The sequence below is a fragment of the Podarcis gaigeae genome, assembly GCF_964106915.1.
Source record: "Podarcis gaigeae genome assembly, chromosome: 1".
Classification (NCBI taxonomy): Eukaryota; Metazoa; Chordata; class Lepidosauria; order Squamata; family Lacertidae; genus Podarcis; species Podarcis gaigeae.
The window spans coordinates 120,732,711-120,760,687 of record NC_139678.1 but is presented as its reverse complement, the minus strand read 5'-3'; the positions used below and the strand labels follow the sequence as shown (position 1 = coordinate 120,760,687).

Sequence of the window (27,977 nt, the reverse complement as noted above, 5' to 3'; positions counted from 1 at the left end):
AGTTCTATTTCCTAATGCAATTATCTCATTAATACACATGACTAAATTAGGACCTGTTGCCTTTGTCCATGGAGTTTTCTTGGCAGGGATACTGGAGTGGCTTGCCGGTTCCTCCTCCAGCAATGACAAACCTAGACAGCATCTTAAAAAGCAGAGACATCACCTTGCCAACAAAGGTCTGTATAGTTAAAGCTATGATTTTCCCAATACTGATGTATGGAAGTGAGAGCTGGACCATAAAGAAGGATGATCGCCGAAGAATTGATGCTTTTAAATTACGGTGCTGGAGGAGACTCTTGAGAGTCCCATGGACTGCAAGAAGATCAAACCTCTCCATTATGAAGGAAATCAGCCCTGAGTGCTCACTGGAAGGACAGATCCTGAAGCTGAGGCTCAGGTACTTTGGCCACCTCATGAGGAGACAAGACTCCCTGGAAAAGACCCTGATGCTGGGAAAGATGGAGGGCACAAGGAGAAGGGGACGACAGAGGATGAGATGGTTGGACAGTGTTCTCGAAGCTACCAGCATGAGTTTGACCAAACTGTGGGAGGCAGTGGAAGACAGGAGTGCCTGGCGTGCTCTGGTCCATGGGGTCACGAAGAGTCGGACATGACTAAACAACAGCAACAAATTAGGACCATGAATTTTAGTGGGTTTACTCTGAGTAAAACTGGGTTGAAAACTACCCATTCTTCTCCTCATATACTCTTGTACATATGCCCGTTTCCACTGTTCTGGTTAGAATCTGATAGTTGTGAGCATTTCCCCCCTAAGAAGGCATTTTATATAGATTTCTATGGAGTATTCAGTTCCAAAATGAACACGGCTATTTATGACAACCAGATCGTAAGCATTTCTTACCACCTACAGCTTTAATCTGTTTATTATACACGCTGTGCTTTTTCGTGTTAATAGGGAGAGTAAGCATCGCTGCGGCTAATAGTTAACTCAATTGGTGAGTGTTAACAGCACCGCAGCCAACATGAGGCCAGTGAAAAACAAGGAGATGTTCGTGTGCTCAGAGGAAGCTTAATTTGCAAAAGTACAAAAGGTAGTTAAACATCTCAAAATAGTACAAAAAAAGGTGGGTGGGGTAACAACAACAACAACAACAATTTGTTGTTGTTGTTGTTGTTGTTGTTGTTGTTGTTGTTGTTGTTATCCAATGCTCAGTAGCCATGGGATGTTGAATGTGAATTGGAAAATAAAATGTATGTTGTGCTGGGGAACAGAAAACAACTGGAATGCCTTGCTTCTGCCCCTACGGGTTATATTATCCTGAGGAGTAAGGATGGGAAAATCTGTCAATTTTGGTTCTCTCAGTTTTTCTCCAACCTCAGATTCAGTCCTCTACATTTCTGCAGCAATTTGCAATTTTGAAAAACAATCCTTATAAAATTCTTCAATGTTTTAGGGTGAATTTCTTCTCATAAACACACACACACACACATAGTTTGGACTAATGACATTTCTGCAAGCCATTTCCCCTAACATAATGCTTTTCTGTATGTCATTTTCACAAATATATATTTGGTTTTTAAGCACACTTTCTCCTAAAACATGCATTTTTGCAAACACTGGCTGGAGAATTCTGCACCAGAAAATTCAGATAAGTGCAAATTTCAAAGCCCGGCTGTGTTTTAGTTCGCATATCGTTTCGGAAAGCACAAATCGGATGGATTCAGCTTTAAATGCACACTGAATCACATCTCTCCCCCTAAGGAGGATATAGTTGGCTAGCTTAAACCCAGAATGAGCACCCATGTTGTCGAGTGATGATACACGCCATTATTTTGTTGCAGGTCCTGATTGCCAAAACTAAGTACTCAAAATCACAAAACCTATGTACTTTTGTAGGTCTGTTCCTGCCCAATAGAGGGTGTCCTTACACGTATTTTCTTTCCTTGGTCTATATAAAAAGAGCAGGCACACTGACTGTATTCTTCTTCCTAAACCTAATCCAGGATAAGATTCCTGGGAAACTGATTTTGCCAGTGTGCTGCAGGAGTTGTCTTGGTTGCCCGGTGCTGATTGGCGGTAGCTGTGATGTCACAATCCCCATTGTTCCCATGAACAACCTGCAAGCTAGTTTGAAGAAATTCATTCCTGTTTGTGCTTTAAAAAGAGAAAGAACGAACTTTCCCTTGCTTGAACGTACAAATATACTTTCAGCTCGGCTTGAAGCATGGGGGGGGGGGCAGCAAAGCACATTGTTGATGTTTGGTGCTTTATTATTATTTTTATGTGTGTTGGAAGCCACCCAGAGTAGCTGGGGCAACTCCGCCAGATGGGTGGGGTACAAATCAAAATATATTATTATATATATTATTATTATTATTTCAGAAAGGATCATCTCCCAGCCCGACATGGAAATGTCAAGGATTCAAATCTGGGACCATCTTCATGAAAAGTAGGTGCTCTACAACTGAGCAGTGGCCCTTTCTCAAAGTCAGAAACCTTCCTAAGGGGAAACGCTCAATAATTTTGGGAGCTGGGAGATGCCAGACCCCTTTAATCCCTGGATACAGCAAGTGTCAAAAGATAAGCCTGCTAATTCTGGGAAATAAGTCAAGCTAGACTTGGGGGGGGGGGGGTTGTTAGGTTGTTTTTGTTTTGATTATGTATTTTGTGTTTTTTACACTGTGATATTATCCTGTGAATTGCCTTGAGATCTGCGGGTATAGGGGAGTATACAAATCATAATGATGATGATGATGATGATGATGATGATGATGATATGACTGATGAAGTGCACCTCTGCTTTCAAGAGGGTTTTTTTTTAGTTTTTCATTACAAAATTATCAAAGTAAATGTTCTGTCCGTCAGCAAATGTTACCTCTGTATAAACTCTTACCTTCAGTTATTACATTGATATACATTTTATTTTAAAAATAGACATTTTATTTTAAATATATACATTTTATTTTAAATATATACATTTTATTTAAAAAATATAAAGAGCCTGATCCAGGCCATGCAAAGCATTTCCCCAAGGCTATAACTCTAAACATACCTGCCAGGAAAGTGGGTTAGATTTGCATTTCAATGCAACCCTACCTACTGTATTTTTCGCTCTATAAAACGCACCAGACCACAAGACGCACCTAGTTTTTGGAGAAGGAAAACAAGAAAAAAAATATTCTGAATCTCAGAAGCCAGGACAGCAAGAGGGATCGCTGTGCAGTGAAAGCTTCTGGGATAGCTGCGCAGCCTGCATTCGCTCCATAAGACACACACACATTTCCCCTTACGTTTTAGGAGCAAAAAAGTGAGTCTTATAGAGCAAAAAAATATGGTAATTTGCACTTTGTCAGCAAAGGTTGCTAGGTTCTTAGCCGGAGCAATTAAAATAAGGTCCATTATCTGAGCATTGACTCAGGACCCTAAACTGCGTTTTTATATTTAATTCCCATTTTCTTCCGTGTATATTGTAATGTTCTCTTGTTACTAGGGCCATCGGCTGAGGCGAATAAAGTTTCTATTGATTGATTGCACTTTGTCAAACAAGACATTAAGCAAAACACAGCTACAATTAGGAATTTGCACTTCTCGAAATTTTGCAAGAGAAGCTATCTACCCCCCAAAAATGTGTACAAAGGTGCATTTATTAGGGGGAAGTGTGCATTAAAATGCATACGTGCGAAAAATAACCTGCACAGATACATTATATTAAGGAAATTTGTTTGCAAAAGAAGTGTATTAAGCAAAATTGAATAAAAAAAATTGTATTTTAGGAAAAATGTGCAATATTTTGTGCGACTCTTTTTTTAAACTGCAAACTGATGCAGAAATATGATGCAGAAACTGATTTTAAGATTGGAATAATTAGAAATGGCAAGAAACCAAGACTGAGTTATCGGTCCCTCCTCACACAAACCTGAGAGACAAGTTCCAATGAGCACAATGAAGTGAGTAAGACTTCAGCGTAAGATAAAGTGCATAGGATTCCTCTTTAAGTTCTCCTTATCTGAGCAAGAGTTTGACTATCCTATTGAAAATGATGAGCCTTAGCAGTGCTTAGCCTTGGCTGGATCATGCCCTAAATCTCAGAGATCTAGGGAAGGTTTGATTTACTGAGTTTGGGCTTCTTTAAGAACAGCTCAAAGCATCCCAACAATAGCAAAACATGAAAAAGGTATTAATTACATTTTACTCAAAATATCTGTAGGAATTCAAGGTTCAGTGGAACACAGAAGCACATTTCCTCCCCTCAGAGATATCCTGGGCTCTTTTTAAAATCTTCATCTTTCATCCTTTTTCTTTCTTTTTTTAAAAAAAGTCTCTAACCCTCTTCCATAAGGAAATATAAGGGAGTAACCAGTGCCGGATTTACGAATAAGCTAAACAAGCTATAGCTTAGGGCCCCACTCTCTTGGGGGCCCCAAAAAAATCTAAAGGGGGAAAACTGGATGTACTTTGATAAAATACATATTTTGTTATGTGCAAATGGCTGTAGATGCCTCTTAGGTCCATAAATTACAATATGGCATATATTCAACACAAAAAAGTGACAATTTGTTGTTGACAAAGGACAGCTGGACATATAAAGGGCCCCATTACCTTCAGTAGCTTAGGGCCTCATCAAACCTAAATCTGGTCCTGGGAGTAACATGCTTTACTCTACTCCAAAGTAAAAAAAGGGGGGGTGTAAGCCAAATCTGGCCAAGGTACTAGGGCGAGAGAGAGAGATAAATGTTGAAACTACGCAACTAAATAATCGCCCATCTGACTGGGTTGCCTTAGCTACTCTGAGTGGCATTCAACATAATAAAACACAGCAAAATGTTAAACATCAAAAACTTCCCGATACAGGGCAGCCTTCAGATGTATTTGAAAAGTAGTGTAGTTGTTTATATGGGACAGCACCCAGCGTCAGACAAGCGTATTCCTGTGAGAGGATCTTTCACCCTCTTTCTCTCCTCCTCTTCCTCCCACCAGTCACAATCTGCAAATCTGCTCAGATTTCGGCTGCATATTGGAAGAATCTGTTCTTCCATTGCTGTCCCTTCTGCAGGCAAACCGGCATCATTTTGTTTTGCCCATTTTCAGATGCGCCTGCTTAGGATTTTGCTCTTTGATTCAACTCACCCTGCATGTATTCTGAAGTTCTTCCACCAAACCAATTCCTGAATAGGTCTGCAGAGGCTTTTTGCTACTGACCAGCAAAGAACTTAGATTATTATGAACTGATTAGTTTCCATTAGTTTACAGGTTGTAATGTATTGTTTTACGTCAAGTTCGCAGTTTTTTCGCTTTAAAAAAAGAAGAAGCTATACAAGACCATTTTCAAGTTCTCTTGATTATTAAATTTGTGTGTGTGTGTGTGTGTGTGTGTATGGACGCGGGTGTCGCTGTGGGTTAAACCACAGAGCCTAGGAATTGCCAATCAGAAGGTCAGCGGTTTGAATCCCCGCGATGGGGTGAGCTCCCGTTGCTCGGTCCCAGCTCCTGCCAACCTAGCAGTTTGAAAGCACGTCAAAGTGCAAGTAGATAAATAGGTACTGCTCTGGCGGGAAGGTAAACGGCGTTTCTGTGCACTGCTCTGGTTTGCCAGAATTGGCTTAGTCACGCTGGCCACATGACCTGGAAGCTGTACGCCGGCTCCCTTGGCCAATAAAGCGACATGAGCACCGCAACCCCAGAGTCGGCCACGACTGGACCTAATGGTCAGGTGTCCCTTTACCTTATACACACACACACACACACACACATATAATGTTAAGCGTAAGAACATCTCTATTGTTTCTCTACCAATAGGGTTGTCTGTTGTGAACCTGTGTGCAATAATGATAAAAAGGTCTATTTTCTGTTCCGTTTGCACATGAACCTAAAAGATAGGACATTATATTAGATTATAGTATAGTATAGTATAGTATAGTATAGTATAGTATAGTATAATGTTGCAGTTTCCCCAGAAATCCCCCAAGTAGCCTGAAAAAAAACCCTTCCAGCATTTTAACAATTTTTACCTTCTTAGCGGTGCCCCAGAAAATCTTTAAGCTACAATAAGAACATTTCTGCGTCATAGGGGCAGGGACCAGGAACTGGCATAGTACCACATCTTTTTGCAGTGAGTAATCTCAGGTGTTACTTCCAGGGTAGGTTTGCACAGACAAGTGGATATAACATGTTGTTCCCCACCGGAAGCAATGAGTGATGGGCTTTAATGGTGAGAAGGGAACAGATACGAACCATCAAGTACAATATTGACTGGGAAAAGAATCCCATCCATGTAAATTTCGCCTGGAGCTCTGCAGTGAAAATCTTGGCATTGGGCCCCCTTGGTAGAAATGAACTATTCCCATGACTTTGGTTATTGTGGACTGAGGCTTTCTACTGTTTTCTTTCGCAGTTTAGAACCAGATATTAATGATATGGTAATGGAATTTTCTTAGATACAAAATTTTTCTACAGTTGCTTCAGGCACCAGCTCTCTCCTCCTGGTTCTCGGCTCTGAACAACTTGCTGCAAACAATGACTCTCTCTCCAGACAGGTGTAGTTTGACTCTTAAAAGCCAAATGCACTTAAACACCTGGTTGTTTTCCTATTTATCGGCTGCTTTTATGGCTGCACTTTTCAAGGATTGCCGGTTTGTTTTCTGTATTCCATTTATCTTCATTTTTGTTCTTATGAGTTCCCTCGAGCTTAGCGAGGAGGCAGGATATAAATGAATGGATGAATAATGCCGCGATCCAACTGAAGCAGAGTTTGGCTAACCTGAGGCCTTCCTGGTGTGCTTGGATTCCTGCTGCCATCACCCCCAGCCAGCATAGCCAACGATTGGGGGAGCTGTAGCCTGGAAACATCTGAGGGGCCACAGGTTCTCCACCTCTGAGCGAAATGATTTTTGCCCCATGGATTTCGGGGTGGGAGAGTGCTTAACTTTCCTTCTGAAGTCAATGGGGAGCCGATGTTTTGATTTGATTGAGTGGAACAAACAAAGAAAGCAATTAAAGGGGGGGAACCGTGTCAACACACCCACGTACCTCATTTTTGTCAAGATCTTGCATTTCTTCTGAAGTCCCACGTTGATCACATGACTCGCTGTTCAACGATGGCCTTTCCCCCCTGAAAAACAAATGGTGATCAGCTTGTTTTGAGCTGCATTTTCAAGCAAATGGAACTGCCTCCTCTTGTCGTGCTCACTGCGCCTCAGAAGAGCATTGCACATAAATGCCGGGAGATTTCTTTTAAAATGAGTTTTTTTTTAACAAAAAAACACCCCAGAAAACAACAAAAAAACAAGCTCTCCATCTGAAACTCCATCTGAAAATCATTTGACTATTATAGCCATTTCACTAACTACTTAATTACAGCCATCTATCTACGTCTGTCTCACCCTGACACCCACAGATGCATTCGCCCACAGAGATCTACCCACGCAAACCTCCTCTCTGACTCATGTGACGAATGGTTGTCAAAAAGAAAAGGGAAAACAGAGGAAAGAAAGAAATCCCCCACTCCCTGCCAAACGCAAACGCTTTCTTCAAACGTATGCTGTTTCCTTTTTATCTCTTTCCGTGTGTTTCTGTGAGTCATCCGATCGGTCTCTGATCTAAACCCAGGAGACGAGAACCTACATGTACGCGGCAATTGCGTGCATTTGCCTTAGATTACTGGTGGTTGTGCAGCCACCTTAGAAAATGCAAGCAGCTAATATTCTGAAATTCTCACTCCACCCCCATCGAAAGCATAGCCTTTAAGAAGTGCCGTTTTTACTCTGGAAGATTGTGAAGAAAATATCGGAGTGAGAACTGCCATGAAGCAAGAAAATCTGAAATATAGGTACACTCTCTCTATACACACACAGATCTCAATAATTACTAGTATTTAAGAACATAAGAACACAATAAGAATTTGCTGGATGGAGTCCACAGCTCAACTCGTCCAACATTTTGTTCTCACAGTGGCTGACCAAGAACAGCCTTAAAGGTAAAGGTAAAGGGACCCCTGACCATTAGGTCCAGTCGTGACCGACTCTGGGGTTGCGGCGCTCTTCTGGCTTTATTGGCCAAGGGAGCCAGTGTACAGTTTCTGGGTCATGTGGCCAGCATGACTAAGCCGCTTCTGGCGAACCAGAGCAGCACACGGAAACGCTGTTTACCTTCCTGCCGGAGTGGTACCTATTTATCTACTTGCACTTTGACATGCTTTCGAACTGCTAGGTTGGTAGGAGCAGGGACCGAGCAACGGCAGCTCCCCCCGTTGCAGGGATTCGAACCACCAACCTTCTGATCGGCAAGTCCTAGGCTCTGTGGTTTAATCCACAGCGCCACCCGCGTCCTAATTTAGTCATGTGCATTATGAGATAATTGCATTAGGAAATGCAACTAAATTAGGTACACACGAAAAGGCCTTCTGAATTTAGGAAGCTGTTTTATCCTGAATCAGATCACTGCTCCGTTTACCTGTTCACTGTCTATACTGATTGGCAGGTAAAGGGAGCAGGTGGCGCTGTGGTCTAAGCCACTGAGCAACGGGAGCTCATCGCGGGGATTCAAACCGCCAACCTTCTGATTGGCAAATCCTAGGCTCTGTGTTTTAACTCACAGCGCCACCGGCGTCCCACAAGAACAGCCTTATACTCCGTACATTTGTCCAATTCTCTCTTAAAGCCATCCGAATTCGTGGTCCTAACCAACTACTGTGGAATTGAGTCCCATTGTGTCAGGATGCTATCAGTGGCTCCCGGCTGGTTGCCCAGGAAAGTATAAAGACAAGGGAAAGTTTCTTACAGTCCTTTCTTATTTCAAACTTTACAGAGAGAGGCTATAGAACCCAGCCTCTTGGATAATGGGAATCTCCACCACCCCCCCAGTCTCTCCTACTTTCTCATTCATCATCATCATCACCTTCTCTATAGGTGCTGCTATGTGCCCACTGTCTTCAAGCTCTTTGCTCTCCTACTTTTAAGGCTCGGCGGGTTCTGGGAGATGGAGGGGTCTGAAATGCTTTCTAAAGACACCGTGTGAGTCAGCTGCCATTCAGGTCCTGCCTCCTCCTCTCCCATAATTTCCCAGCTTTTCCCCTCACCTGCCTCTGAACTGTGACCTCCTTCAACCTCCTGTTGAAAATCTAAACTGTCTTCCTATTCCTCCCCCCTGGAAGGGTCAGGATGGGGAGGCAGTCTTCACCGTTCCTCCTCTGCCCAGTCCCTGACACATTGCTTAACTATGCACTGCATAAAATCATACTTTATTTCCTCTGTCCAGAATTTTCCAGCTTCATTGAATGCCCATGAGTTCTAGTGTTATGAGAGACAGAGAAAAACATTTCTCTACCCACCCTCTCCATGCCATATCAAATTTTATAAACTATCAGGTCACTTCTTACTCACCTTTTTCGTATTTCCTACTAAAGAGAAGTTAAAACCTAAGTTGACCAGAGTGGTCGGGGCAACCCAGTCAGATGGGCAAGGCACAATAATCATCATCATCGTCGTCGTCATCATCATGAAGTTGATTTACAACATCCCAGTCCTAAGCAGTCCTAAGTATTTTTTCCTTTCTCTTTCCCCACTCCTTTCCCCCACTTTTTAAAATTCCTCTCATTTATCACATTCTTTCTTTATAAATGAAAATCTTTCAATAAAATATCAATTAAAAAAACCCTGAATGGGATACAGGTGAGTTAATACATATATGATATATACATATCATTACATATACATATATCATTAGAATCACAGCATTTAGAATGTACAGTGGTACCTCTAGTTACGAACGTAATTCATTCCGGAGGTCCATTCTTAACCTGAAACTGTTCTTCACTAGAGACGTGCTTTCGCTAATGGGGCCTCTTGCTGCCACTGCGCTGCCAGCACACGATTTCCGTTCTCATCCTGGGGCAAAGTTCTCAACTCGAGGTAACTCTTTCAGGTTAGTGGAGTTTGCAACATGAAGCGTTTGTAACCTGAGGTGTTTGTAACTCAAGGTACCACTGTACTGGCTTAGTACTTTTAATCAGGCGTAATTTTCTGGATTGAAACCCAAGTGGGATTTAAGAATGATGCAAATGTACTGTCAACAGTACATGGTCACTTTGTTGAGTAAGCCTGAGCAATTTTTAGACTCATCAAATGGATTGAGGCCCACCAGCCAGGGATGGTGACCCCACCGGTCTTGAGAAAAATCAGTTTTTCTGCCGGCCTGTGAATGCAAAACAAAATTTAAAAGGGTGTGCCAAGGAGCTTTGAGCATTTGGAAGTCACAGAACATGGCCTGTGTGCTGCATTCATTGTGTGCCACAACTCGCGGGTCACAAGTTCTGCAGACCTGCTGTCCAGGCCCACTCATAACACCTAGCAGAGATGGAGGCATGCAGGTTCATACCACCTGCTTGGTCCAATAAGGCTCTTCTTTTAGAAGACCTAGAACAACAGTTGCCTGTTAAAAAATATAACGGGTCAAGCAGCCTTGAGAAATTAAAAACACCATGACAGGTCCAAATCTGCAGGCTAACAAGCTATTCTGCAACGGCAGAAGTGGAAGGATGAAAAGAGAGAATAATTTTGGCAATGGGGCCAGTTAGCATCCAGTCATGATGTACTCAAGGAACTTAAAAACAGAAAGCGTAATGCTGGTGGTCAACAAAAGAGGTTTAAAGACTCTCTTGAGACAAATCTTTAAAAATGTAGTATAAACACCGACAACTGGGAAACACTGGCCTGCGAGCGCTCCAATTGGAGAACAGCCTTTACCAAAGGTTTCATGGGCTTTGAAGACGCTTGAAGTCGGGACGAAAGGGAGAAATGTGCTAAGAGGAAGGCACGCTTAGCAAACCATCATGATCAACTCCTGCCTGGAAACCTATGTCCCCACTGTGGAAGGAAGTGTGGATCCAGAATCGGCCTCCACAGTCACTTACAGGCTCACCGTTAAAACTGTGTTCATGGAAGACAATCTTACTCGGCTATGAGTGGTCGCCAAAGAAGAAAAAAGACTCAAGGCTTTGAGTATAAGTCAAGTGGTTATGGATTTAAAGTTATCTGCACCATGAGGTCAGTCTTCTCCACTATGGTGAAATGCATTGTGTTAAGTTGTGGGTGAACATATCAGACGACACAGCGATTCTTCAAACAGCTCTTGTTTATTCACAGGCCAAAAGAGAACTGAACTGAAGGGTTCAGCCAACCTGCTTATATAGAGCTCCACTAGAACGCAACAGTAACCATTTTCTTTAACTATCCAATCACTGAATTTCACTTTCGATCCCTTATTTGCATATGTGGACCTGAGTTAAAACTATCTACAGTATCCCCCTGCTGGCCCAAGGTGAGAACTTCAGTACATAACACATTGCTTTTCTGTTTTAATTACAGATAAATGTGCAGATATTCTCCTGCATTATCATATGCAAATATTGTACAGATCTCTGCCCTCTGTGGCGCTGTATGCGTGTGGCATTTATTTATATTTATCTTTTGACAATGCATCAGCTTAGCTAGCTTGCTTCCATTTGTCAGGACTTGCCAGGATGAGTCCAACCTACTTGCTTAAATGCACCTCCAAAACACACCTCCACCAACCTCGTACACACTTTCCCCAAGGAGTAAGTCCCATTCAACTAAACAGGACTTACTTCTGGGCATAGGGATGCCCTGTAGGTTTGCTAAGTGCCTAGCATTACACAGTGTTGATGTACTTGACTTATGACCCCATTTATGAATGGGAAATAAGAGGTACCAGCTGGAGGTATCCACACTGCCACTGAATCATTTTCAAAATAATAAGTGTTAGGAGAATCAATAAAAACAACTGAAATTAGACACTTGAGGGCAGGGCCTCCTTTTGCTCCAACAAAAAGAGATGGCAAATGTCTCGCTGGTCTCTAAATAGGCTTGGCATCTCCTGCTGGATTCATGTATCAGATGTGGCACTCAGGATTAAAGAAATTAAACAGGGCCAGATTAACTGCTAGGCTAATGACCACTACATTCGCAAAGCAGTTCCCAGCCACTGCCCCATAAGATCAGATGCACTCATGTCAGTGCATGCAATCTCCACAAAGGCACATGTTCACCCTAAACTCACTCTCGCTACTTCCCCTTATGCATGGCAGGTGATTGGTGCAGATGAGAGTCATCTGCAGAACCTACGTGATTCAGGCTCCATATACACTACGTGTAGACGGAAAGCACATTCAAAGCACGTTCTCTTCCATAAAGCATTCTGAGCACTGAAATTTACCCTGCAGAGAGTTACAATTCCCAGCAACTCTGAAACAAACCAAAGAACAACGTCACCTAGCAATGCCATTTCAGATTAAAGCTGGCTGGGGTGGGTGGGAGTGGGGATTTTATTAATTAATTAAAAGGTTGGTAACCAGCCTTCTAACTAAAACTTTCCAATACCCTTTTAAACGGGTGGTGCTGTGGGTAAAACCTCAGCGCCTAGAACTTGCCAATCATATGGTCGGCGGTTCGAATCCCCGCAGCGGGGTGAGCTTCCATCGTTCGGTCCCAGCTCCTGCCCACCTAGCAATTCGAAAGCACTCTTAAGTGCAAGTAGATAAATAGGGACCGCTTTATAGCGGGAAGGTAAATGCTGTTTCCGTGCACTGCGCTGGTGCTGGCTCGCCAGCTGCAGCTTCGTCACGCTGGCCACGTGACCCGGAAGTGTCTTCGGACGGCGCCGGCCCCCGGCCTCTAGAGCGAGATGAGCACGCAACCCCAGAGTCGGACACGACTGGCCCGTACGGGCAGGGGTACCTTTACCTTTACCTTTACCCTTTTAAAATGTGTGGGAAGGTGTTATTGGGTTGTTTTTGGCTTTGTTTTGGTTATGTATTTTGTGTTTGGATATTGTGATTTTATCTTGTGACCCACCTTGAGACCTGCAGGTATAGGGCAGTATACAAATTTAATGAAGAAGACGAAGAAGAAGACTGGATTCTTAAAATGTCTGCCACTGGTCATAGCACTAGAAGTAAGACAAGGCACTGTTCCAAGCAACCCAAAAGCACCCAAAGCCATAAAAGAAGGAGCCATATAAATGTCCCTAGGTGCCACCACCGAGGAGGTCCTGTTTTGTATCACCGCCTAGTATAATTCAGACAGTGAGGCACAAGAAGCAGGGCCATGGAAGAAGATATCCATATTTACCATTGCACACCACCCCAATTTCTGAGCGGTGCAAGATTCCAGGGGTTCCAGGCACGGTGGAGGGGTTCACAGCATTAACACCCCAAAAGGGTCTTCTTTCTCCCACAGCCTCAGCCTTGGATTCAAATATAGATCCAGCATGGCCCTCTCTCCTGCTTGCTACTTTGATTCCAGCTCACATCACTGCAATTTTCAGCTCTAAAACTCTGGCTTTGTCTTTACCCACAAGCTGAGTTGGGAAAGGGGGCCCTACCCACTTGCCGTCTCGCACAGAACCGCTTCCTTTGTTCCCCTTAATGGCTCATCGCCCAGCTAACCCCTCACCAGGAGGCTAGCCTGGCTATTCCAAGAATCAGAAGCCTTGATTAAATTCTAACACTTGCCGGATCCAGGGATTAGAAGGGTCTCGGCATATAGGCTAACACCCCAAACCCCTAACAATACGTAGGTTCACATGGGCTCAGGCCATTTAGGGCTTAAAATGTCAAGCCCAGCACTTTAAATTGGGTCTGGAAACCAAGTGGGAGCCGGTGAAGTAGTTGCAAAAGTGTTTCCGTACGCATCTGTCAACACCCCAGCGACCACATATTGTACCAGCTGCAATTTGTGGGTGCTTTTCAAAGGCAACCCCACACAGAGCGCATTGCAGTAGTCTAATCTTGATGTGACTAAGGCTTGATTCACCCCGCTCACTTCTCAGCACTCTCCCACAGCAGAGCAGGTCTGAGTAATGTACGTGGCAGTTGTTTGCAAGATGCTATGTGCTCTCTGAAACGATTCCTTGTGGCTGCTGTTTTGCGATGGACGTGGTTTTTCATTATTTTGTCTGGAAGCACATGTTAGATTTTTAAATGTGTTGTTAATGCTGCTTGATTTGTAATGGGGGATGTCAGGGAACTGCCATCGGAGCCAAGAGTGGAGGTGAGGCTCCCGAGCGATGCCGGAGAAGGGCCCAGCCGGGAGAGAGGGGACACTTCCTCGGAGGAAGGAGATCAGCGTGACACCAGGAAGAAAAGAGAGCCGGGAAGGACGTCGGAGAGATGGCTCCAAGACTCTTCCACAGAGACCAGCAGGGAGAGCCCAGGACCTCTGCTGGCCACACCCACTCTGCGCAGAAAACTTCCGCGCAGGGAGGCTAGGCGGTGACTTGGTGTCAAAGAGCTTTTATGCTGGAAGAAGTTCAGGAAACGCCCACTGACGGATTCTGCCAGTGACTGACACAGCCATGGAGAAAGTGCTGTTCAGCTCAGGGAAAAGTTTAGCCAGAGAACATTGCCAAGAGCAGCGGCCACTTACGCACAAGCAACCCCAATTCCCTTTACAGGGGGTGACACTTGTCCACACACACACACACACACACACACACTTGTGTGGCTGGGCCAGAACGCTGTTGGATAGGGGCCAAAATCATTACATCCTTGAGAAGACCCCAGCGTGTATACTAAATCCAGCATTCTCCTTGTCCTGGGTTTATGTCAAACTCCCTGCAACTCGAAAATCCATCTTTTTATATAAGATACAGAAGCAGCCGGCAAGTTCACAGTGAAAGGAAAATCTGGGATACTCTTGGCTTGCTGAGTGTACAGAGAGTGGAATACTCTCCTGGAGAAGACTCCAGAGTAACTAAGTCAGATGGAAAGGAATGGAAGCAAGCCTGTTACTCACATTCGTGCGGAGACATGCTCAGTGCAAATAAATCCCTGGAGGAGAAATTGCTGGCTTAAAGGCCTGTGTGTTTGTGTCATACATTCTGCAATACAGTGCAAAGCCCTGCTGCCCTTTGGCCCAGCCCTGTCTATGTGTTCATTTTCTTAATTTTTGATTGTTTAAAATGACGCTCTTCACATCAGATTTTATTTTTTTAAAAAATAAAGAGGAAGCATTGTTGCAGACACGCTTGCCAAGGAAAACACAAGCTGTTTCTGCTCAGGCAGGGTACTTACTGCATGATGCGTCACAGGAAAGGTTCTGTCGGGGTGGAGTGGGATGGTTTATTATTTTAAAACCTCTTTGTAGTCAATGAAGCTTGTGTTTCTAGCATGTACATAAATTGGCCGTGGTATAATTAGCCAGGCTACCGCTGCCGATTAAAATGATAAATCCTTGCAGCGAAGAATTGTTGAAAGCAAATGAGCGTGTCACATTCTTCTTCTTGGATATAGGGAAGTGGGGAGTTTGTAGAGGACTTAAGTAGACATGAGTTTTAGTTTTTAACTGGTCTGCTTTAACTTGCCACTAACCTTATGGGCAACTCCAGCAAAAGAAAAGGGGGAATGGGCTACACATGGACTACCAGGTAGAGGGCCTTCTTGGTGGTGGCGCCTGCTCTGTGGAACTCCCTTCTGTCAGACGTCAAGGAAATAAACAACTCCCCGACTTTTAGAAGAAATCTGAAGGCGGCCCTGTTGAGGGAAGTTTTCAATATTTGATGTTCTATTCTGTTTTTAATCTGTTTGGAGCCACCCAGAGTGGCTATTATCATCATCATCATCATCATTAAAATGTCATTCACAGAATACACAATAGGTAAACTAAGAGTACCTGTTTTGGATTTTCATTGAGCAGGAGGAGAGTGAAGAGTTGTTATAGGCCAGGAGTCAGCTTCACCTGCGGAACAGCAGCCTGAAGGGGGAGAAGGGGGAGTGACTCCACCTGCAGCTGATCAGCCTTCAAGGCCAGGAGGAGAAGGCACTGATGAGAACCTTCTGGCCTCAGCCTTCTTAAGCAGAGCTCTCAGCAGCCGTCAGATGCTGGAAACAATGCCTGTGGTTCCGGACTCTACCTTTCTGCTCTCTGCTCATCACCTGGACCCTTAGCTCTGTGATCATCTGGATTCCCTGATTTCTGGACTGTATGCGGATTCTGCTCCTAGTCCCTGCATGCTCAGCAACGGGACTGGGGATGGAGCTAGGACAAGAGTGGGAAGGTTCATAGCAAGAAGCGTACCCTTTGAAAAGCACAGACTGGGACTGAGGCGTTTAACATTTTATTTTATTTATAAAAATGCATGCCCCACCTTTCATTGCAAGCAACGTCAGGGTCCAATAAAAAACACAAGCACACACATTAAATTAAAACCAAACAAACAAGATGAAACAATGCATTTTCAAACTCACTAGGCCGCGCATACACCATTTCAACCACACTGTGCCCAGAGAACCCTGGGAAATGTAGTTTAGCCTTACAAAGCAGCAATTCCCAGCATTCTTAACAAACCAGAGTTCCCAGGATTCTTTGAGGTGGGGTAGAAGCAAACATAAATAACAGCAGAGTTGCACCTTTCATTCACTAACGGTTAATATTTAGCTATTTAGAAAGTGTCAGTTTACCTGCCATGCCACTCCATGAAGCACAGAAATGTCACACCCTGTGGTTTTGGCAGCCAACTTTTGAACCAGCCAGGTGTGTAGAGTGTTCAATGAGCAGATATTAGCAGGTAATAATGTTAATCGCTACGCTGTGAAAAATGTCAGCTGTCTGTCATCAACAGAAGGGCAGTGTCCGGATCAATGGAATTATTAGAATCAATCTATTCTGCCTTGGTTGGACCACACCTAGAGTACTGTGTCCAGTTTTGGGCGCCACAATTTAAGAAGGATGTTGACAAGCTGGAATGTGTGCAGAGGATGGTGATCAAGAGGATTGAGGGCCTAGAAGCCAAGTCTTATGAGGAGCGGTTGAAGGAGCTGGGTATGTTTAACCTGGAAAAGAGGAGACTGAGAAGGAAATATGAGAGCCATCTTCAGATATCTGAAGGGCTGTCTCATGGAGCTGTGCACATGCAATTCCACACTCCTTCTCTCAAAGATGTTCACCAGGGTCTTTCTCTCTCTCTAGGTTTGACAGATTCTGGCACAGCAATCTGAACCTGACCAGGTATTTGCCCTGCGCTGGCTTCACATACCCTCCAACATTTCTCCGATGAAAATAGGGATGTCCCATTCCATAATGATAATTTTACTATTTATACCCCATATATTGGACCATCAAGAAGGCTGATCACCGAAGAATTGATGCTTTTGAATTCTGGTGCTGGAGGAGACTCTTGAGAGTCCCATGGACTGCAAGAAGACCAAACCTCTCCATTCTGAAGGAAATCAGCCCTGAGTGCTCACTGGAAGGACAGATCCTGAAGCTGAGGCTCCAATACTTTGGCCACCTCATGAGAAGAGAAGACTTCCTGGAAAAGACCCTGATGTTGGGAAAGATGGAGCGCACAAGGAGAAGGGGACAACAAAGGACGAGATGGTTGGATAGTGTTCTCGAAGCTACCAGCATGAGTTTGACTAAACTGCGGGAGGCAGTGGAAGACAGGAGTGCCTGGCGTGCTCTGCTCCATGGGGTCATGAAGAGTCGGACACGACTAAATGACTAAACAACAACCCTATATATCTTGCTGTGTTGCCCCAGCTTCCAACATATATAAAAACATAATAAAACATTTAACTTTTTTTTTAAAAAAACACAACAACAAACCCTTCCCTACAGAGGTTTGCCTTCAGATGGCAGGGGGGTCGGATAACTCCATACCCTCCAACATTTCTCCAATGAAAACAACGACATCCTAAGGAAAAGCAGGACATTCTGGGATCAAATCAGAAACCAGGACGGCTTCTCTAAATCAGGAACTGTCCCAGGAAAACAAGGGCACTTGGAGGGTCTGCCGCATTTACGAGGGACAAAGGAACCTTGATGGGTTGAAAAAGTCAACAGTGCTGCTCTCCTGTTTCATTTCCCTCTGTCCTGAATAGTGGCGCTTAAAACTGTTGTTGCTTCTTCTGCTGCCCACAAGCATCTATTCAATCTGATATAGCAAGATTCGCTTTGTTTTCTTTAAACCATCAGCATGGGAGATGCGAGTTGCATCATGCTACAGGCCTGTGTGTGTGTGTGTTCTTTGAGATTAACCGCTTCCCACCAGCAGAGCAGCTTCCCACATGAGATGGAACTAGCGTGGCATACGTGTGTGTGGGTGGCCTTATGGCTGTGAGCATGGGTGGGTGGGTGCGTGGGAGGCCTTGCAAAACGTGCCAACAGGCATGTGGGAGCAGAGGTTTGCAGCGAGAGGAGATGCCTCATAAACGCGCCTCGGAATCCAGAGCCTCTTCAAGCCCTTGCACAACAGTTTTTTTTTTGCCTGAGATCTCTTGCCATCGCTTGCTTCACAGCCAAGGAGGGAGGCCAGGGCTACAGGCTGCAGGGATATGTGGAAATCGAGACATTGCGCTGGGATGGATAAATGAAACAATACAGTCCAACATTTCCCCTCCACCTCACAGGCAAAATATTTGTCCCTTGCTACTCCTCTCTGGGGGATGCACAGAGCCTAGGACTTGCCGATCAGAAGGTCGGCGGTTCGAATCCCCGCGACGGGGTGAGCTCCCGTTGCTCGGTCCCTGCTCCTGCCAACCTAGCAGTTCAAAAGCACACCAGTGCAAGTAGATAAACGGGAAGGTAAACGGTGTTTCCGTGCGCTGCTCTGGTTTGCCAGAAGCGGCTTAGTCATGTTGGCCACATGACCCAGAAGCTGTACGCCGGCTCCCTCGGCCAATAAAGCGAGATGAGCGCCGCAACCCCAGAGTCGGCCACAACTGAACCTAATGGTCCGGGGTCCCTTTACCTTTTTACTCCTCTCTGGATAGTCCTGCAAGAAATTAGTTCTGCCAATCTCTCTAAGCAGCATGCTTTGCTGCTACAACAATTGCCTGTGCTATCCCCACGACGGCAATATTTAGGAATCTGCCTTATACCGAATCAAACCATCGGTCCACCCAGCTCAGTATTGGCTTTGATGCTGAGTGGTTGCAACTCTGCAAGGTTTCAGACAGGGAGACCTGGCCCAGACCTACCTGGAGTTGCTGGAGGTTGCAATATACCTACCAACATTTCTCTGATGAAAATAGGGATGTATTATTTCATAACAATAGGGACGCAGGTGGCGCTGTGTGTTAAACCACAGAGCCTAGGACTTACTGATCAGAAGGTCGGCGGTTCGAATCCCCCCGACGGGGTGAGCTCCCATTGCTCAGTCCCTGCTCCTGCCAACCTAGCAGTTCGAAAGCACGTCAGAGTGCAAGTGGATAAATAGGTACCACTCCGGCGGGAAGGTAAACGGTGTTTCTGTGTGCTGCTCTGATTCGCCAGAAGCGGCTTAGTCATGCTGGCCACATGACCTGGAAGCTGTACACCGGCTCCCTTGGCCAGTAAAGCGAGATGAGCGCCGCAACCCCAGAGTCGGTCACGACTGGACCTAATGGTCAGGGGTCCCTTTACCTTTATTTCATAACAACAACAACAACTGTGTGAAACTGTATGGATTTGGACAGAATGACAGAGCTGGGGGCTTTAGTGAAAATTGTATGTATTTTGATCTGAATGTTTCCAGTTTGCACAGGAAGTCTTGTAATCATGGGAGGAGGGGCAATTTGGAGCTTCCCAATATGTTCAGACTTGTAGTTGGAGGCAGTGCAGAGGAAACTCTGATACAGCCCTGGGGAAAACATGATGGCACTTACTGGCTTCAGATATTCTCCAATTTGTGCTTCTTTTCCTCGACCGCACCCTTCAGCACCATGTGGTGTGTGCACGTGAAGAGAAACTGAAATAAACGAATCTTTCTCTCTTAACAAAATCCTACCTGTGACCTTACAACTGTAAAACAAAAACAAACAAAAACAGTTCAGTGCAAGATTCATTTGCACGGAGCTATGTTGGGGGAAGGCGTGCAAGGAAGACAAAGTTATTTTGCAGCGGAGGAATGACTACTCTTATTATCTTTTGGAGCACTCAACACTTTAGGCATCCTGGTATCACATTCCAAAGGACCGCTGTTTCATAATTGCCCCCCGGAGCTGCCTGCGTAAGTATTTATGAGTCAGGTTCAAATGGAGATGGCTCATGCAGCAAACATGCAGGGGGGGGGGAGTTTTTTTTACTTCCATTCTCACTTTGCCAGGTCTAGGCTGGCGTAGTGGAGGGGCTTGAGGACTGAGCCCCTTGGGGGGAGAGGTCAGGCATTGGATCCAGCAGATTCAAAGCCTCTGGCTCCCTGCCACCCAAACCCTCATTGTTCAGTTTTCTGATGCTGCCACCAGCGGGGGAATAGCCAGCGATAGCTTTCCACCTGTCTGAGCACAGCTGGGGGTTTTTGGTCCAACAGAGGCATCAGTGTGTCATCCTGATCCCCTCTAGCCATCAGCAGCAGAAGGTTTAGGATCGTTCTCTTACGAGTATCGTCCTTTAGGCCGGCAAAGCAATTTCTTGGAATGCTTGTTGCAATCGGCAAGAGTAGCTGAAACATATAAAAAGGTTAACTTTGCATTTATCGCTCTGATTAGTTCTATAGTGTGCAAGGTATCACACAGCAGGCAACACAGGTCAGCAAAGCGATCAAGGGTCTGGAAACTAAGCCTTATGAGGAACGCTTGAAGGAGCTGGGTATGTTTGGCCTGGAAAAGAGGAGACTGAGAGGAGATATGATAGCCATCTTCAAATATCTTAAGGGCTGTGTTATGTACTAAGCTTGGATCCTAGAACAATAGGCAAGTAGGATCCTAGAATGCAACAACTGATTGGCTTGCAGGAGAAGACCAAACAGGCTCCAGGAGGAAGTTAATCAGCCTATTAGGCTGGTAGGATCGTAGAATGCAACAACTGATTCGCCTGCAGGAAAAGACGAATCAGGCTCCAGGAGGGAAGCAGAATCAGCCAATCAGACGGGACTCATTGTGTAAATAATGTACAGTAGTGCCTCGCAAGACGAAAAACTCGCTAGACGAAAGAGTTTTCTGGTTTTTGAGGTGCTTCGCAAGACGAATTTCCCTATGGGCTTGCTTCGCAAGACGAAACGTCTTGCGAGTTCTTGCGAGTTTGTTTCCTTTTTCTTAAAGCCGCTAAGCCATTAATAGCCGCTAAGCCGCTAATAGCCGCTAAGCCGCTAAGCCGCTAATAGCCGTGCTTCGCAAGACGAAAAAACCACAAGACGAAGAGACTCGCGGAACGGATTAATTTCGTCTTGCGAGGCACCACTGTATATAAAAGCCTGAGGTTTGGGGGGCAGTTCAATCACTGTTTTACAAGCTGCAATAAAGAGCATGAAATCACTACAGGACTCCGAGTATATTTCAGGCTGTCACATGGAAGAGGGAGCATGCTCGTTTTCTCCTGCTCTTGAGGGTAGGACTCGAGGCAATGGCTTCAAGTTAGAAGAAAGGAGATTCCAACCAAACATCAAGAAAAGATTTCCAACAGTAAGAGCTGTTGGACATCGGAACAGTCTCCCTCTGGAGGTTGTGATCTTTCCTTCCTTGGAGGTTTTTAAGCAGATGTTGGATAGCCGTCTGTCCTGGACACTTTAGCTGAGTCCTGCATTGCAAGGGGTTGGGCTAGATGACCGTTGGATCCCTTCCAACCCTATGATTCTATAATCCAGGCAGATCTATCTCCTTGCTCCTTTCAGTTTGTAATGGCTCTCTACAAACAGCCAACAGTTATAATAAACCACCAAGCTGAGTTGTAAACCACATTAGGAAACCACTTGCCCTTGGCAGTGACGGGGCTGGGTGTGGCCACCGATAGCAAAGGATTGCAAGGGAAGTTATGATTACAGAGTCTTACCCCGGCAGCCCTTTGGGAGAGGGGGGAAATAATTGCTCAGAGGGAGGTGATTTATTCATTACCCAACTTGTTTATGAGAAATAGAGATCAAACTCTTGCAGGAAACCAAAATCTAAATTCAAAGCCTAGGGCAGCTATGTTCAATAGAGAATTGCCAAAGGCCAGCTCACTGTAAGATATGTTTAATTGGGCCATAGAAGTAATTGACTGCGTTACTGCCTAAGATAAATACTTCCGTTCCTTGGAGACTTGCCAAATCTTCCAAGTATCATTTAGAATTGACTGCTGTTGTGCCTCTCGCTCTCTCAATCTGAGCTGTCTTTCAATGGCTTGAGTAAAAGCAGGGGATAGTCAAACCTCTTCTTACATCCGCCTCCGTTCGTGTCCATTTCACCCAACGTCCAGAAGTAACTGGCAGGTTTGCCACCGTTCATGCATGTGCAGGAGTGGCCATCGCTGTTCGTGCATGCACAGAAGCAGTGATTCCCGTACCTATTTATCTACTTGCACTTTGACGTGCTTTCAAACTGCTAAGTTGGCAGGAGCAGGGACCGAGCAACGGGAGCTCACCCTGTCACGGAGATTCGAACCGCCAACCTTGCAATCGGCAAGCCCTAGTCTCTGTGGTTTAACCCACAGTGCCACCCGCATCCCTGCTGTCCTGTAGACAATGTTAAAAAAGAAGGGAAAGGGGCATATTATCTGAAGGGAGCCCTGTTTTTAATGTTTGATGTTTTATCATGTTTTTAATATTCTGTTGGGAGTTGCCAAGAGTGCATATAATAATAATAATAATAATAATAATAATAATAATAATAATAATAATAATAATATGCTCAGATCCCTTGGACTACCCACAACAATACCTGTGATTGCCACCAAAGTTCACCAAAGCAAAAAAGTGTGTGTGTGTGTGTGTGTGTGTGTGTGTGTAAAAGAAAGAGGGATGGAGGTGAAATATTTTCACAGAATCATCGAATCTTAGAGTTGGAAGGGATCCAAGGGCCATCTAGTCCAACCCTTCAATGCAGGAATCTCAGCTAAAGCATCCATGACTGATGGCCATCCAGCCTCTGCTTAAAAACCTGAAAGGAAGGAGATTTTACTGGACTAGTGATATTTCCCAGCGGAGGGGATTCCGCACAATTCTAGTCCTTAATATTAATGCATTAAAGGTACAGGGACCCCTGACCATTAGATCTAGTCGTGGCCAACTCTGGGGTTGCGGCACTCATCTTGCTTTATTGGCCGAGGGAGCCGGCGCACAGCTTCCGGGTCATGTGGCCAGCATGACTAAGCCACTTCTGGCGAACCAGAGCAGTGCACGGAAACGCCGTTTACCTTCCCGCCAGAGCAGTACCTATTTATCTACTTGCACTTTGACGTGCTTTCGAACTCCTAGGTGGGCAGGAACAGGGAGCGAGCAACGGGAGCTCACCCCGTCATGGGGATTCGAACCGCCGACCTTCTGATCGGCAAGTCCTAGGCTCTGTGGTTTAACCCACAGCGCCACCCGCGTCCCTTATTAATGCATTAGCCGCATACTATTACCCAGTCGTGAGTTCCCAAGACAGTCAGCCTACAAACCATATTCTGAATCAATTGCAGTTTCTGAGTAAATTCAAAGGCAGCCCCATCTATTTTTATTATTTATTAAATTTCTATGCCACCCTCCATCTGAGGATCATGGGGTGGTTTACAATATAATATATTTCACCTCCAGGGTATTCGGACGCAGATAACAGAGTCCTGACTATTGGACTGACCCTTTGAAGGGCGCTTGCAAATTGGACCGGCACTCACCTTTCCTCTGGTAGGAAATGCTCTGCATGGGGGCTCAAGATGGGCACCGAAAAAGGGCGGGGGTCAATGAGAGTCAGTTGGGGTGTGTGATAACTCTTTGGGGTGCAGCAGAAATGTGGGTGCCGAAGGGGCAGCACACCCTCCAACATTCCTCAGATGAAAACATCCCTATTTTCATCTGAGGATTGTTGGAGGGTATGCTAACTTGGTCTGAAATATTTGAGGGAGGGTGGGCGGGTGAGGGGAACAGGCCTCCCTAAATGGCATCCCTGGTTTAAAGCTTATAAGGTCAGTGCCTACAGTAAGTCTTCTTCCTGCTGCTTCCATTTCTGGGCTAAAAGTGTCCTTGCAGCCATGGTAGCATATATAAACATATTTAAGTCTACTTTGGGAGTTTCTTCACCCACAATAACCAAAAGAAAAGCCTCCAGTTTTTTTAAAATAACAGTATATTTAAAAATCTTTTTCAATTCATTGTGTTATGTACTGAAATTCTCACCCTGGGCCAGCAGGTGGATACTGTAGATAGTTTTCACTCAGGTCCACATATGCAAATAAGGAATTGAAAGTGACGTTCAGTGATTGGATAGTTACAGAAAGTTGTTACTGTTGCTTTGTAGTTGAGCTCTATATAAGCAGGCTGGCTGAACCCTTCAGTTCAGTTCTGTTCTGGCCTGTGAATAAACAAGAGCTGTTTGAAGAATCGCTGTGTCGTCTGATATGTTCACCCACAACTTAACACACATGTCCTTCCACAGTGGGGACATAGGTTTCTGGGTGGGAGTTGATCGTGGTGAGGTTTGCCAAACGTTCCTTCCTCTTAGCACGTTTCTCCCTTTCGTCCTGAGTTCGAGTGTCCACAAAGCCCATGGCACCTTTGGTAAAGGCTGTTCTCCAACTGGAGCGCTCTCAGGCCAGTGTTTCCCAGTTGTCAGTGTATATATTACTTTTTTTTTAGATTTGCCTTGAGAGAGTCTTTAAACCTCTTTTGTTGACCACCAGCATTATGCTTTCCATTTTTAAATTCAGAATAGCGTACAGTGGCACCTCGGGTTAAGAACTTAATTCGTTCTGGAGGTCCGTTCTTAACCTGAAACTGATCTTATCCTGAAGTACCACTTTAGCTAATGGGGCCTCCCACTGCTGCCGCACCGCCACCACACGATTTCTGTTCTCATCCTGAAGCAAAGTTCTTAACCCAAGGTACTATTTCTGGGTTAGCCGAGTCTGTTACCCAAAGTGTTTGTAACCTGAAGCATCTGTAACCTGAGGTAGTTGCTTTGGAAGATGATAATCAGGCATCCGCACAACATGACCAGTCCAATGAAGTTGATGTTGAAGAATCATTGCTTCAACACTGGTGATCTTTGCTTCTTTCAGTACACTGGCATTAGTTTGCCTGACTTCCCAAGTGATGCGTAAATTTTTTTGGAGACACTGTTGATGGAGTTGGAGATGGCGTTTATAAGTGGTCCACATTTCACAAGCAGACAGTAAGGTTGGTAGTACAATAGCTTTGTAAATAAGCATTTTGGTTTCCCTGCAAATGTCCCGGGCCTCAAGCACTACAGTAAATGCTCCCATATGGCTGCCCCACTGTAATTTAAGGCCGCTCCAAACACATTTCACAGGGCTGAGGCCTGCTTCTCCATCTGCTTTGGGAAAATACCTTGCCAGCTAAATTCATTTATGCAGCGCTCGCTAGCACCGTATGTGGTGCTAAAATTCCATGCTTTACCTTAAGGTGTCTTGTTGACTGTGTAAGAAGAAAACAAAGATCTCTTTACATGTCGGAATACAAAAACAAAGTGTGCCCTGATGGTAGGGGAGCAGGAAGACTCGGCCACCTGTCGCAATCTTTTGTTGATTTAATCTTTGGTGCTAATTTAAAAGGCTTTGGGCTTGAATTCTTGGCTTTTCTCTAGCCTTGACACTTCACACAGGTCCTCACCATCTGTTGAGTTGGAGCCATCCGTTTTATGGAATTAGTAGGTTTAAACATGAACTAGCACGTATGCTGAGAAGGAGAATGGCTAAGCAGCGGAATGACACACAGTACCAAATTGCTCAAAACTCAGGTGCATCATTAAAATGCCATTCCTAGAGCACACAATGGGTAAACTAAGAGTACCCATTTTGATGAGCTTGTCAAAGCATCTATGACACATTGGGCAGTAGATATAGGACATAATATAGATTTTAATCCCTGGGGAAAATGTTGAAAAAACAATTTGAAGTTTACAGCATGTTATTTCTTGAAGAACAACTACTTGAAAATGATTTACAGATGGTATTTAACTCCGCGTTAAAGGCTTGCTAAAAGGTATAAGTCCAAATCAGATAAGTGCTGGAGATGGAATGAGGTTGAAGGTACATTTTATCATATGTGGTGGACTTGTAAAAGGGTAACAGAGTATTGGGAAATTATATATAATGAATTGAAAAAAAAATGTTTAAAAGTACCTTTCCAAAAAACCCCACACCAGAGTCTTTTTCGTTGGGGATAATTCAGACGGAAATTCCCAGGTGTCAAAAAAGGCTATTTATGTATGCCACTACTGTAGCCCATGTTTTGTTAGCCCCCAAAAGGAACGTGAGCGAAGTCCCAATGAAAGAAGAATGGCAACTTAAACTGATGGAATATGCGCAGCTTGCGGACATAACATATAGAACAAGAGAACAAGAAGAACATATGTTTAAAGATGATTGGAAAATGTTTACTGAATATATGGGTGAAAATTGTGCACATTTAAAAACGCTGGTAGCATTAACATAAATACAACAGTGTAAATAAGTTTTGATGGATGTAACAATGGAATACTGAATGGTTTTGTTCATATAAAATATGCAGGGATGTACAGTGTGCAAAATGAACCATGGAAAGAGAAGAACGGAATTCATCAGTACTTTAAGGTTGTTTAAATGAATGCTCTAACTTATAAAACAGAAAATTTAATTAAAAATTATATATACTAAGAGTACCCGTTTTGGATTTTCAATGAGCAGGAGGAGAGTGAAGAGTTGTCATGGGCCAGGAGTCAGCTTCACCTGCTGAACAGCAGCCTGAAGGGGGAGAAGGGGGAGTGACTCCACCTGCAGCTGATCAGCCTTCAAGGCCAGGAGGAGAAGGCACTGATGAGAACCTTCTGGCCTCAGCCTTCTTAAGCAGAGCTCTCAGCAGCCGTCAGATGCTGGAAACAATGCCTGTGGTTCCGGACTCTACCTTTCTGCTCTCTGCTCATCACCTGGACCCTTAGCTCTGTGATCATCTGGATTCCCTGATTTCTGGACTGTATGCGGATTCTGCTCCTAGTCCCTGCATGCTCAGCAATGGGACTGGGGATGGAGCTAGGACAAGAGTGGGAAGGTTCATAGCAAGAAGTGGACCCTTTGAAAAGAACAGACTGGGACTGAGGCGTTTAACATTTTATTTTATTTATAAAAATGCATGCCCCACCTTTCACTGCAAGCAACGTCACGGTCCAATAAAACAACACAAGCACACACATTAAATTAAAATCAAACAGACAAGATGAAACAATGCATTTTCAAACTCACTAGGCTGCGTATACACGATTTCAACCATCCCGTGCCCAGAGAACCCTGGGAAATGTAGTTTAGCCTTACAGAGCAGCAATTCCCAGCACTCTTAACAAACCAGAGTTCCCCGGATTCCTTGAGGTGAGGTTGAACCACACTGTGAAAATGTGGCAGAAGGCCTGTAAATGCCGTTTTGGTAGTCAATATAACCCCAGGACTAATTTTTATTTGCTGCAAGTAGGGTTGCCATGTGCCCTCTTTTTCTAGGACATGTCCTCTTTTTCAGGGGTAAGATTTCCATCCGGATGGATTTTTAAAATTTGCCGAAATGCTGCTGGCTATACTTTCTCAATGACACATAGACATCACTGGTGGTTGAAGACTTGCTTTCCTCTTCTCTTCCCCTGCCCCCCACAGCAATATATCACAACTTCCACAGCCTACATATAGTAGGGGTATTTAAAACGAGAGTCATCATTGTTATGTACTGAAGTTCTCACCCTGAGCCAGCAGGGGGATACTGTAGATAGTTTTCAATCAGGTCCACATATGCAAATAAGGAACTGAAAGTGATGTTCAATGATTGGATAGTTACAGAAAGTTGTTACTGTTGCTTTGTAGTTGAGCTCTATATAAGCAGGTTGGCTGAACCCTTCAGCCCAGTTCTGTTCTGGGCCTGTGAATAAACAAGAGCTGTTTGAAGAATCGCTGCGTCGCCTGATATGTTCAACTTAACAATCATAGTGCCCTCTTTTATAGTATATAGTAACCCTAGAATGATCTCACATATGCTTATCTGCTTTGAAGCTTTAAGCTTTGGTTCAGTTACTCCCTTATCTAAGAGATGGATAAGAGTAATGAAGGGCCTCTAAGCCGGTTGAGTTAATGGGGCTATTGATGTAGTAGCTTGTGTT

The 27,977-nt window shown here is 44.5% G+C and overlaps 1 long non-coding RNA gene across 2 annotated transcripts; it reads left to right on the top strand.

The window, feature by feature from the left end:
* The first annotated feature begins 426 nt into the window (after nucleotides 1–426).
* On the top strand, nucleotides 427–27,343 carry LOC310833730. 2 transcript variants are annotated; one of them, XR_014558904.1, is made up of 3 exons: nucleotides 427–1,052; nucleotides 2,345–2,411; nucleotides 26,530–27,343. It is a non-coding gene; the product is annotated as an uncharacterized lncRNA (long non-coding RNA). The 2 variants fall into 2 exon arrangements; XR_014558905.1 differs by lacking the exon at nucleotides 26,530–27,343 and adding an exon at nucleotides 7,356–7,470 and having other exon boundaries at nucleotides 443–1,052.
* The last annotated feature ends 634 nt before the right edge of the window (nucleotides 27,344–27,977 follow it).